A 13,808-nucleotide genomic window follows, 5' to 3' on the forward strand; every position below is an offset into this window, starting at 1 on the left:
TTGTTTTCTCTTTGCAATCAAAATTCTTCAATAGTACCTTTCAGACAAACAACAAGCTCAAAATGCTTCAAAGGCTTTGCCAAGACAAAAAATACACCAAAAGGCAACCAACAAACTCTATATACATCTGTCAGACTAATAATGAGTAAAACAAAGAGTCTGAAACAAAAAAAAAAACCAAACTCTACATACATCTTTAAATACCAGAATAAAAATTAGTACACCAAAGTGCCTAAAATAAAAAATACAAAATAAATGTAAGATACAAAATATAGTAGGACTCCCATCAAATGCCATTTAAAGAAGAACACGCAGTACAGCAAATACGACAAAATCTAATTAACAGAATTTTTTTCTTGAGCAACAGATCGCTCATTACTGGAAAACAATACAAAACGTATCTTTTTTTGTTGTTGTTGTGACATTATGACAGTTCATCTGTACCTGGAATTTACATGCTATCAGATGTTGATACAGATGGGATGGAAAGCCCCTGTGTCTCACACGGTGCTGCCAGAGAGCAGTCAGGCTCAATACTAAGGACTTCCTTGGTGTAATTGTGCTCAAAGAATTAGAAACATAGCATATTTAGCCCCTCTGCATAGACTCATTTATAGTTTTGGTTCTCTGGTTCCATACAACAAAGACCTCCAGTGATGAGTAATAAAGCTAATCCGCTGTGTTCTCTTTGTACAGTCGTGCCACTTCTGCTAAGTACCTCAGTTCTGGTAAGTCAAACACAGGGCAACTCACCTCTATAAAGGCTTCCTGTGTATGAGACACATTTTCAGTTTGTCTCTGTAAATATATTTAGACAAACTGAAAATCTGTATCTATAAATCCATCTCTATCTCTCTATACACACACACACACACACACACACACACACACATATATATATATATATATATATATATATATATATACTGTTCTATCTCTATGGAGAAAAAAATCTATTTCGAAACGACTTAGGAAAGTGGGTGGATGCAGAAATGAAGAAATAATTACGATAATAATAACTAACAAGAAAGTTTCAAGCTTGCAAAAACACTCTTTGTTTAATGACAAAGTATGAATATCAACTTTTCTTTTGTGTACATAATATACATCACCTTTGTTCTAGACAGTGATGTCTAGGTGAGGGCATTGCACCAGGCACAATTACCCAAGTAACTGAACTGGGCATTAGTTAATATTGGCATTTTAGGGAATTTTCATGGTGACAATGCCTCTGAAATGCCCGACATTTTAGCAGATAAACTGTTCAAGTGTGTGGTCACAGATAGTGTTAAATGAGAAATGCGTCAAGCATTACGTCATAGTAATCGAAATTACAAAGTACCAGGACTTGTTAAATGTCAAATAGGTTTCAGTTAGGACATGTAGTAAAATGTATAATAGAAGTATGAATGGTTGAACTACCAGATTAAGTACTTTCTGTTACTCTTCAGCACTGGCTGTTAGCTCACTTTGCTCTGCACGGACAATAAACATGGTCACAAGTAACAAAAATCCACCTATTACAATCCTCAAATTTCACCAGATGTCTTCACATCTTATCTTTTTTGTTTTTCTGTACAACAACAGCATCTATAGGGCAGATTCTAATTCTGCCTAGAAGCAGGTGAGCAGTTAGAAGCAGATCCCAAACAATAAAGCGTTTGCCCACAAACCTCTGGCAAAGCTGCTACTTGTTTTGGAATAACAAACAAGGTGTGATGTGTTAATCAGAAAACTTTAGAGGTTCAGGTTACAGTTAGACAGATTCAACCAAGCTCCTTTCTATTGAGCTAATCTCTGGCTTTTAACAGTAAGACTGTAGAAAGCCACAAATCAATTATTTAAAAAACACTGCAAGAAAGAACACAAACATGTTTCCCAACATTTCGCCTTCCTATTGTCAAGAATAAACGCTTAAATGTACCACAAGGACAAACAACATCGGAGAGAGCTGGTTTTGAAGTGTGTTTTGGGGCACACATCCATGAGCACATGTGGAACTCTTCTTCGGGGGTTTAGGGGTGGGTACAGGAGGTTGCTAATAACAGCTGCCAGATGTGCAGAGTCCCCAGAGCCCATGTACATTCTCACAGACAATGGAATGCTTGTGAGGAGCCCCAACAGGAAGTGAGGTCAGGGCTCTTGACCCCTCCCCTAAAGGCTCAGAGAGAGAGACCGCAGCGGGGCAGTTTTAGTGGAGCAGTGTCCAATCATAAACCCTCTGACAGTGAGCAGCCAGTCCATAAAGCCTGTCTGCTACACAGCCATTAAACACCTAGCTGAAGAAGGACCGTGAGAACAAAAGCATTTGAGATACACCACTAGACCGTTTACGCATTGACCCCATCACTTGGGGATTGCAGATTGGAAGATTTAGTCAACGTTAAAAGAAGTGTTGCAAAGTTGATGTTTTTTGTCACAAGTTGTTCTTCTTTTTCTTTAGAGAAAGTAATTTCCCCACACCATCAACAGCAAGGATGATAGACATGTGTGTGTTGAGAGAGAATTGCACAATCTTTCTCAACCCCAGTAAACCATCAGCAGACGCAGCATGAGTCAAGGTTGTTCAAACTGTCTTGTAGACACAGACAGGCAAAGACTCATCTGGAGACGGCTGTTGCACGCTACGTCTCATACACTCTTATTGGGGGGCTTCATAAGAGCAATGTAGTCATTTTTCATTTTAATGCTCTCTGATGTCATTAAGCACATTCTGGTACACAAAAGTATGAACAAATGCCACCTGTTTCCTGCCATTTGGATTGCGGTCATTTTTAAGAGGAAAATGTATCTGAAAGTGACTCACTGTGTTTCAACCAAAGTCTTTCACTTGTCGTTCAGATTTTTCTTTTCTCTATTATAAAAAATAATCTGTTTTTTTTAACAAACAAACAAAACATTTATTTAGGGTGTCTCAACAATCCCAAACGCTGCTCTCACAATCCCACAAAATCCAGTCCAGTTTTTGATGTTTAACTGCTGCAGTAACATAATGCAGCTTCTTCTTTTACACAGACGCATGACATCATGGCCACTTGGGACGACTTTGGCTTTCAACATAATGACTGGGAAGACATTATTACCTTTCCTGCGGCTGGAAAGAGGCTTTTTCGCTGGGGCGAACACCTGCCAGCTGTGGGCACAGCCCTGTTGACTAACAAGTCCTGACTTACCTTCACCTCACCCATCTTATTGCACCTATATGCCCAGACCTGAGGGATAAATGGAAAAAAATAAAAGCCATGAGTCACCACAAACAGTCAACGAGAACAAGTCAGCTGAAAAAAAAACAAAAAACAAGAATATATTAAAGACACAGTAAATCAGATCAAATGGTGGTATTTATTGTTTCACAGTGCAGGAATACTTGGCCTCTGTCAGTTGAAAAGTGTTGGGATCTGTTAGGAAAAGAGGAAGTGGGGAGGCGGAACATCTGGACTTTGTTTGAGCGCTCCAAAGTGAAGAAAAGGTCCAGAAATCAGCTTAAAGGGCATTTTCCATATTAATTGTTGGCCGCAGAACTGCCTCGTTTTAGTTTTATATTTCAAAAGCGAGACTCACGGCTCTTCGTGGGAATATGACGTTTCCATACACTCCACGCCGCGTCTCGCGTGTGTGGGTGTGTGAGCGCGTATTGCGTGAGTGCCTCACTGACGCTCCACAGCCCAGTGTTGTTCTCACAGAGCAGACAGACAGACAGACAGCCGACTGGATTAGATCGACAGAATAGAAACTGCTAGTTCTTCATTTTTTAAAACCTTTTTTAACATAAAAAGTCTGGTTTGACTTTCATAACTTCTCCTTTTTTGGGGGGTGGGGGGGATCATCGCGCCTTTTTGAACAGTTTCGTGGTGGCTCTCAAACCGGTATGGATTTGCCACTGTCTAGAGAAGGCACGCCGTGTGGTCCACTACCAAAGTTTTGATTGTCACCGTTGGTCTGGAGTAACAGAGGAAGGCGCTGAACTTTGACGCATACGTGAGGACACCTGAAGACAAATATCAAACTGCCGGAGCGTCTCTTTACTCTGCTATCTACTATCTCTCATGGGGTAAGTAATCCCACCATTTAAAGATAAGAGCAAAAAGTAAGAGCATGTGCTTCAGCAGCCTAACAAAGGGGATCCGCACTATTGTATCGCTCCACCAGGTCCCTCTCATTGCATGAGCAGTGAAGCGTGTCAATAATGCTTGGAAAGTCTCGGCAAACTTTTCAAAATGCCACAATGACTCATGAGTACCTATGCCAGCTCGCTGCGTGGCCGCAGTTAAGAAACGTCACTTCTGCACTTTCACAAGTGTCCCAAGAAAGCAGTTACAGCACAGCGCGAGATGTTTTTTTTCTTCTTCTTTAAATTTGATTCAACGTGACAGCTTCTTAGACGTCGCTCTTTAACGATTAACAATTTGTCGTGTCAAATATTAACGTGCAAGGCAGCTGGACGTGGGCGGGTGGGGGTGTATGTGCACTCTGATGTATGGAAGCTGTACTGTACGAGGCTGAGGGGGAACCGCGCTCAGCCAAACAGCCAGCTTGCCGTGCCCCCCCCGTTCAACCCCGCACCCCCTCCACGCTGTGACCCCTGATGTTGTTGGGGCTTGTTCATCCGTCACTCTAAAGAAGGCATTGTATTGAAAGGATGTAATAATAAGACAAAAGCCCCCATTATCCCCATGTGCACCGGAGTTAATCTTATGGGCTTGGGAGATAGACTTTTCAGTGAAAACTAGCTCATAGCTTCAACAAGCATGGCCTTAACTGAATCTCGTGCATTGTTATGGGTGGTTTAGAGTGAGAATTAAAACGGAAATGTAATTTGAATACACGTTAATAATACGATGCAGCTGAACTGCAAGTAAGTGGCCTGAATTTGCAAATCCGGATTTGAATTTAACGAAGGTTTTCTTATCACGCATGCTGAGAGCATGCTGACTACACAGCACATATTGTTCCATACTGACTGCACAGCACATACTGTTTCATACTGACCAAATGAGTAAATCCTTAAGTGAAGGATATAGGTGTCAGCAGTCCAGTAGACATCCTGGGAGAATGCTTAAGTTAAAGTGAGATAAGATGATAAGCTAGAGCAAATAATGTTTATTGCTCAGATAAAAGCCTCCATCCATCATGCTCTGTCCTGTGCTTGGTCTGGGTCAGTGTGTCGGTCTACGGTGCGGTGCTCATTAGGAGGCTGTCTGAAAGTACAAAAGTCTGTGGTCATATTATCTCGAGGACCAGCTGAAGAAATGCCGTGAGAAATCAGCGTCTGAAAATGTTGAATAGCTTGAAGCCGGTTAAAATTAAGTACACATCTTCCTGTGATAACATCGAGAATAGTTGTGAAAAGGGAACACAGTCAGCAGCAATAGGGTCACCCTATCAAGTGTTGCACAGGCTGTCAACAGGGTCATTGATGCAGGTGTTGCGCAAGACCGACTTGGTTTGTTTGGTGCATGCATGACCACCTGTGGACTCAGGTGTGTTTCCCAGCATGTCTTGGATAGGACATGACACAACCATCCATCCATCTGTGTTTGTCCCATGTGACCACATGGCTCATTGCACGTGAACAACACCCGCCACAGGCCTGACTGGTGCCGGGCTTCTTTGCTCACCCACCCCCTTCCCCATCCCTTGGCAGGAGTAACAAAAGGGTCAATCAAATTACTGGCTAAATGCCTTTCACAGAGTTGAAGCACACATGGTATTAGTCTTAACAGTCTATATAAAGGAACCTTAAATGTTTTATGTTAAACTGTAGGGACATTTACACAGACCAGCAGCCCATTACCTCATGAGTTCAGGATCTGTGCGATGCTGACCCAGCCCACTGTGCTCAGTGGCCCTCTGTAATGGGAGCCGTTTCAGTGGGGATAGCGTGAGAAATGAAGACGGATAGATGGGGTAAATAAATAAATAGATGTATAAGTGCATGGATGGATAAATAAATTAATGGTAATTTAGCAGTGGGAACTCAATTTGTGGGATTTTTTTTTTAATGGAACAGGTCACTAGGGGGATAAAGTCGGGAATGGGTGGTGGGTGGGTGGCGTTGATCCCTGAAGGATGCTCAGATTTCAGTTAAGGCCTGGGAGCAGTCCACTAATAGGGAGCAGCAAGAAAGCTTTTCTTTGAGGAAGCTGTCTTTCCTTTTGTTGTCTGTGCTTTATTCAGTCAGATCAGGCTCATAACAACACTAAAAGATCAGAGGCATGACCTGCCAGAGGCGCCCTGTCTTTTACCTGGTTCAGTAAAAGCAGTCAGAGGTCAATGCATACATTTAAAAAGAATAGGAACCATGTCAGATAACGAGGGACAATGCCTGTGTTTATACTCCTCTGTTGGGATTTCTCTGTGATATTAATAGTGGTCTGCGGATAGCCATCTGGTTTCTACGCGCTCATGCTGGTAGTCCTTTTTCATGAAAAACACTTTCCTTGGGTGTGGCAGCTGGAGCAAAATAAACGACTTCTGTTCGCAAGCTGCCGAGGCGCAAGTCACAACACACAGCTGACAGCATGTTGCTATATGATTCACAGCCAAAGCTGGGAGTGCCTCAGATCAGAGAAATACATGTGGTGCGCTTTGCTTTTAGCCTTTTTTTTTTTTTTAAAGCTACAAATGATGTGCTTGCTCTTTGCTGACACCTACTCACTCCAGTTAAAAATAATTATTCTTATGAAAAACACATTTACAAATATGGATTTTATTTTGTTGGGGGAAACAATAGCTGTGAGTATTTTAAAATGCTGTTTCAATCAGCGAAAGAAACCATTAGCTTTAAAGACTCTTTACATTCCTTTTCCACTTGGACAAACTATGAGACCCCCCATGACCAGGCCCTGATGCTTGTAGCAGCATGCCAGGATTTCCTGACACTTTCTGGTGTGGATAAGTCTGTTCCAATTCTCCTGCAGTTTCAAGCTTGGACGAGACAATACTCAGATGCTGCCAATAAGTGGCAATGCAAAAAAAAAAAGGTTTTCAGGACAAACTTGCAACATGGGTCTTTCAGAGACAATGACGAATGGATTGAATGCAGGGTTTCTGGTTACTCCTGTGGCTTTGGATCGGTCTTTAGATTGGACAGCGTGATTTATGAACTGAAAGGCAACAGCCTCGTACAGTCTGTCCTCGTGGCAGGCTTAATTAGTGTGGTCATGTCGTGGTTTTCTCATTTCTGATCCTTTTCAGGGCTCGCTCTTGCGCGATCTCGGGGCAGGTACATATGAAGATGCTGTTGTTTTGGAGACCACCTCCTCCTCTTTCTTCCTCTCTCTTGGAAGTCTTTGTTATCCGGTCAGCTTTGTTTGTGCAGCTGGACAACTTGACAGGATTACTTCAACACCCCACCTCCCCAGACCCAGGAGGAAGCTGGAGACAGTTTTCTTGGGTTTTCAATTGCCCTGTTCAGCCAGTGAAAGCCTCCTGAAGCTGTTCCTTTTGTTTGGAGCTGAGAGTTAATTTGCTCTCTCTCGTCCTAATGAGCTTCTTTGGTTGCTAGGTTTTTGTTATATCCACTCACAGGCTTTAAAAGTTAGACAAAATGGCCAACTGTGAGGGCATTTTTATTGAAACTAGCTATTCAGTTTGTTTATCCTGTAAATGCTTCAGCTTAAGTCTTTCCAAGCTGAAAGATATGATGGACTTAACCTACAGCAAAACACAAGCTGGGTCATGATGGAAGCCAGACAGCTCCAATTGAACAGACAGACGGGGCAGAAGTGGATGCCGTTTATTTAAATGATAACTGCTCAGACGTTTTCATTTAAATGTGCCTCGTCTAAGTGAAAGTCAAGTAGTTGCCTTCTGCTATTCGAAGAGTTCCACAACAGCTACACTGTTTGCTGTTTACATATTACGTAGTGGTAAGCCACTTTAACCAGAGCCAGGATATAATGCAGTATATAAAGAAAAATTAGTAACTGCTGAGTTTATTTATTTGCACTCATGTAATGCCTACAGTATATAAAGCAGACCTTCGAAACTGCCGAAACCGTGTAACATTAGACATCCGTGGCACACATTTGCAGCTCACAAGTATATTTCTTCGCGTTTTGACATATGATGCACTCATGCTGGGGAGATTTCAAAGACATAAATGCTGCCATTCAATGCAATCATTCCTAAACTGTATAAAATACTGGGATACAAGTTAGGGCTGTGTGGACACAACAATGTTCCCTCTCTAGGCAACCGTGTTTTTCTCCATAAAACAGAGCTATGGTTAATGGACCTCTGTTTGCCAGAGGAGTCTGGAGTTGTTTTCCTACACTCGATCATAGGGAGGGATGGAGAGCCACTGTCAATTTATCAACTTATCAGTGGACACTAGACAGGAGCAGTCGGGGTGGCTTTGTGGCTCTTTGCATTCGACTCTGCAGACATTGTTGCGGTTCATTGTGCAGTAAACCTTTTTTGCGTTACTGATTATGGTCTGGTGTACCGTGACTGTTTGTTATGATGTGCAGTGCACTGCAAATCACTGCAGCATCTGTGGAACAAACAGTCACAGTGTCGCAGTCACGGAACCCTCTGCACTACCAATCAACACAAACACATGCATTGATATACACAGTCATGTCTCGTGGTCACTAGCACCGGATGCATTAAATAATCTCAAATTCTCTCACAGCATCTGCGCAGTTACCAAGAGAACATGAGAAGGGGTGGAATTGAAAGTCTAGAAACAGGATATAATAGGAACAGTGAGCTGGGACAAAAGATAACTAAAGAGGGCTGAAAACCTTTCATTAGGAGGCACCTTATTGTAAAAAAAACCAAACAAACAAAAAAAAACCCAACTATGGGATGGTGTTAGAGGCACATGGTGATTGAAACTTAAGTCACTCAATTTCGCTCTCACACATGAGGTTTCTCACAAGAGGCCAACCAATCCTGACCTCACTTCTCTGCCTGCATTGCATGGCATTGCCTGCACGTACATTGCTGGTTTAAGCCGCCGTACACAGACACGCACTCACACAAAGACACACAGAGACACTCACAAAAGAAAGAAAAAAGAAAGCTGTGCAAAGTGCAGAGATAAAAAAGCAGAGCGCATATGTAATGCACACATGTTCAGCATCTCTAAGAAAGGCGCCATGTGGTTAACACTACCTTACCTTCAGACACGCACGCCGACAAATTCTGCGCTTTGCAATTTTAAAAGTGGTTTAACCATATCACATGTTGAAGGGTAAATTCTGAGAAGTGTCTTATAAAATTTCCTGAGATTTTGTATTTCAGAAAATCATAATCTTTAAGTGTGTATTTAAGTAATTTAAAATAATAGTGCTTTTTTCTGAAAAGATTAAAACATTATACTCATTTGTGTATTGCCTGAGAATGTAGTCTATTGGTGCAGAGCTACACAGTTCTGTCGAACTGATTGCGCACTATGTGCTGTAATGAAGTCTTTAATAGGGGGCTTTAAGAACATGCTTGCTCCAGATGTGGGCTAAATAAATCCCTCTTGATGTGCATTTGATCACCTCTTTGTGGCCTCGTCTTTTGATCTCTGTGGTGAAGTTTAAAAAATACGAGGTGGGTTGAGGGGTGTCAGAGTAAGGATTATGTGGTTCTGCAAATCGGAGAGCCGCATGAAAGGAGAATATGCAAATATGGGGCAATATAAAAACATGAACAATTTGAAAACGAGACGTAAGTTGACAGGGATGGTCTGAGGGTGAACGTATTACAGTAATTGCCTCTCAGGCGCCGACTTTGGAGATCCCCCACCCCCAAGTAGAGAGAGTGGAGCACTGAGGGGACAGCAGCAGTGGGGGTGATGGTTATAGCTCCCGAGGCTGCACGATGCCCTTCTTTCTGCAGCTCTTTGTCTACAGCTATGTTCACTTGGTACCCGAAGAACCCTAAAGCACACAAACAGCCACGATATATAAAGCATTATCAAGCTGCAGAGACTGTGATGTGACTTCAGAAAGGAGCAGAAAAATGACACAATAAGACGTGAGCTAAAAATGCTTTTTTTTTTCCACACTGAGATGTCTTGCCAGATTGCGACCCCCAGAAGAGGCTGTGCCCAAACTGTCAAACTGTTTGACGAGCGAAAGGGTAATCCCTAATTATATGCCAGATCTCGTGTATTGGGGACACGAGCTCTCCTATATCTAGGCGCTTATATGAGGTTTTAGTGGCACGTGATTAATGTTGGTGTAGTAGCAAACAAAGAGAGACAAACATTTGCTATTTGGAGCTAAAATTAAACCTAAAACATAGTGTGAAAACTCAAGAGGAGGAACTGTTTCACCTTTCAGTAAAACGGAACTGCTGTGTGTTTTGTCTCTCGTTTGATGCTATGATGCAGGTGTGACACCGATACTAATGTGTGCTAAATACTTCTGTGTTTTGTTAGTGTTTTTATGACAGAAGGGGATGTAATATATAGATGTCTGTGACATAGTTTAGCAAGCTAGGTTATTGCTCGCCATGTTTTTTTTTTTTTTTTTTTTGTTCTGTTAACGTTGTTGTTCCTCAGTTCAGTTCCCCTCCACATAAACAGTAACATGTTGCAGCAACTATCATATTCATCCAGTCTGTTGTGCCTCTTGATCGTGTTACTGGGCTTGCTAAAAGCCTTCATTTTTCGCATTTCCCCTTGCTTTAGTTTTCATGCGTAGCACCGTTGTGATATGCTGGTCTTTTGAAAACAACAGATCCAAAAGCGACTATATATCTGCCACTTTTCCACTTGTCTATCCTCGGCCCAATGTGTCCTGCTTATGTGTAAGTTTGTAAAATCATCAACAGACTGTCAGGGTCTGTGAATTTTGCTGCTCTCCAAAAATATCAGCTGTCACAACTGTCAAAAACACTGTCCTATCTTTGTGACTTGACTGAAATAACAAAAGTGACAAAAGATGAAAAAGTGTGCATAACACCTCAACTACTAATTCAATCTTTCTGCTTGAACACACAGGCGAATTTGTAACACGTCACATGTTTCCCTTTGAGGTCAGCACACCACGAGTAAGAGGCCTCTCTCGTGACAGGAAATTGAGGTTGTTTACGCTCAACTGACCCTAAACCAATTTATTTTTAAATTGGTTACTTCTTTATTTTCACAGCTTTTTTTGCATCCGTCTTGTTGCTGAATTTGTGTTCAGCTGGGCATGAAAGAGAGGGGAAAATAAGTTCAAACAGTTTTTTTTCTTGTTCTTTTTTGTTTTTCTTTAAACTTCAAATAAGCGAATCTGTCCCTAATGTCGTTTAAAGTCTGGGACAGTCATGTGACAGCAACACCATGCATCCTCCTCTCCTGGTAATTGCCAGCAGACAATCAATAGCATCGCTGTGCTGATATAAAATGATTTTCCTCATGGAGGCCTGGCGGTGAATGATTGATTGATTGGTAAAGAGGGACTGGAACCATCTGCCAGCAGACACAGTCCATCCTGTGTTTTTCTTTTTTCTGCGGGCTTGATGCAAGGGTGGGTGTGGGGTCTTGGTGGGCTCCTGTGTGCAAATGGCTTGTGTTTTGACCTGTCAGTGTAAAGAGGAAGGCTCCTATGTCATCACTGATCAAATTTAAGAAAGTTAAAAAAAAACAGAACTCTGTAAGCATGGTTTAGTCACTTCCTTTCAGCATCTGTGGTAGCAGTGGTGAAACCTTGTGGTGGAGCTAGGTGTTTTTTTTCCCCCCATGTCTGGCATGTTAGCACTTGACATTGGGGGAAACTTTGATATTTGCTGTGCGTTGCATGTGGAATTTTCCCTCTAAGAATCTCTGCTCACACCTCCGCGGGATGTTCACAGCTTTTGCTTTTAGTTCAGTCGAAATAAAAAACCAAACAAAACACATATACAAAGGTCTTTGTTACTTTAACGTGGTGATCTTCATTTACAGTAGAGTAGAATGTGCATGTGGGAAAGTAAGGAAGCCACATGTAAGTCACTCTGGCTAAAATTTACAGCAAATCATACTCACATTTTAGATTAACACTGATAATTAACACACAAGAAACTGAACAGGAAAGAAAAAAAATAATGGCACCAGAGGCTTCCTGTGCACCCGTGATAGCATACTTTGAGATAGATCACATTGCATATAAGAGAGATTACATTTGAGAATCCACACATTAACTTTTTCATACAGTTTTTTTTGAACAGCAGAGGCTGGTCTGAGTATATGTTTCCACTACGGTATCTTGCTCGCAGGGAGTGCGAAAGGCAGATGGAGAAAGATGTGTCACAGGATGTCTCCGACCACAAACAGTTCAACCGTGAAGTGCGCTGAAGGATTATTTGAAGTAAACAGTAAACATATTTGAATGCAGCCAAGATAAAAGTCAAATATAAACTTTCTCAATTCACGGTTCATGGTTGTTGTTGTCTGAAATGGTCTTTAACGAAATCTTTTTGTGTTGTTGAGGTTTAGCATCACTGTGAGTTTCAAATGCTTTCCCCCTGGTGAAAATGGAGCCAGGTAGCAGAAGGTTTAACAAGGAAGTGAGGCTTTGTTTGTTTTCTGGTGCAAACTGGGACTTGTGTGTTTCTAATGAAAAACACCTGAAGCTTTTGTTCAACCGTCAGTGCCACGATGAAGACAAAGCTCTTTCTCTTGTTAAAATCCAAAGAGAGCAAGAGTCTGCTTTCAAGAGCAACCGTCAGGCTCTATCTCCAGCAATCTTTGCATGTTTAAAACCCTTTATGGCCCAAGATTTATACAGGTCTGTTGGACTTATTTTGTAATTTAAGCTGTAAAATGAAAGTAAGATAATAATTCTCATCTTTCAGACACTATTAAGCGAAAAATGCTCATAAGTGTGAAAAATTAAGGCTTACATGGTAAAATCGGAACCTTTTTTTTCTGTTCATGTTCACTCAAAAGTAGCTTGCCTTCCGCTATCATGATGCATCGCATATCCCTGCAACACTAAAGTTTTTTAAAAAATTCGGTGTCAAATGCAGCTGCATACATTTTCTTGCATGTGTGGTGTGAAAACTATACATAGCTGTGAAGTATCACAAACACTGTAAAGCAGAGAAAGGTGCATTACGTGAGAACCTTTGCATCATTTATGAGAAATTTATTATGATACAGATCTCAAAGCTCTCTGATAGGATATCCTGCCACAGGTATCTGTCTCTTGTTTGGCTTCCTTTGTCTTTAATTCACGTGTTGCTTCTCTGCCAGCGTTTGTTTCATCACCTGCTCTTGCACCTTGTTGGGCCTTTGCTGTAAAATCCAGACAGGATGTCATGTTGTCTTTCGGTAACCCATGCTACACCTCCACCTCCACCTTTGTGAAAAACAAAACTAAATTGTCGTCATTCCGATGGAAAAACATCAAATACCTGATTCAAAAACCTGCATGCGCTGTACATGTGTTGGAAGCAACCTCAGATTAAATTTTTAATCTATAATGACTTGAGGGGGCGTCAGAGAAAAGTTGAGAGTAGGTTTCCACCTTCAAGGTGCAGGTTCAAGGTTCTTTATTTGTCACATGCATAGTTATACAAGTATAACACACAGTGAAATGTAGCCTGACACGCTCCTCGACATGTGCAAAAAAATTGGGGGGGGGGGGGGGGGGGGTGTAGAGGAAGAACATTTTATATGTATATATTATATTAGGGCTGCCACGATTAGTCGACTAGTCACGATTACGTCGACTATCAAAATCGTCGACGACTGATTTAATAGTCGACGCGTCGTTTGAAGCTTTGTAAGATCCCAAAAGACACAGGAATGAGTAGCAGGATTTAAGAGTGTAATAACGGACTGAAACAGAAGATGGCAGCACTGCATGTACAACGATGCCAGCTGCCGTTAAACCCCG

The 13,808-nt window shown here is 41.7% G+C and overlaps 1 protein-coding gene across 1 annotated transcript in view; it reads left to right on the forward strand.

Annotated features, from left to right (window-relative positions):
- Positions 1-3,463: 3,463 nt before the first annotated feature.
- Positions 3,464-13,808, forward strand: part of s1pr2 (sphingosine-1-phosphate receptor 2) — a 17,919-nt gene continuing 7,574 nt past the window's right edge. The window contains exon 1 of the mRNA XM_080904488.1: positions 3,464-4,051. The gene's annotated coding sequence lies outside the window, so the exon portion shown is untranslated. The remainder of the gene's footprint in view (positions 4,052-13,808) is intronic.

Source organism: Rhamphochromis sp. 'chilingali' (assembly GCF_963969265.1).
Source record: "Rhamphochromis sp. 'chilingali' genome assembly, chromosome: 15".
Lineage (NCBI taxonomy): Eukaryota > Metazoa > Chordata > Actinopteri > Cichliformes > Cichlidae > Rhamphochromis > Rhamphochromis sp. 'chilingali'.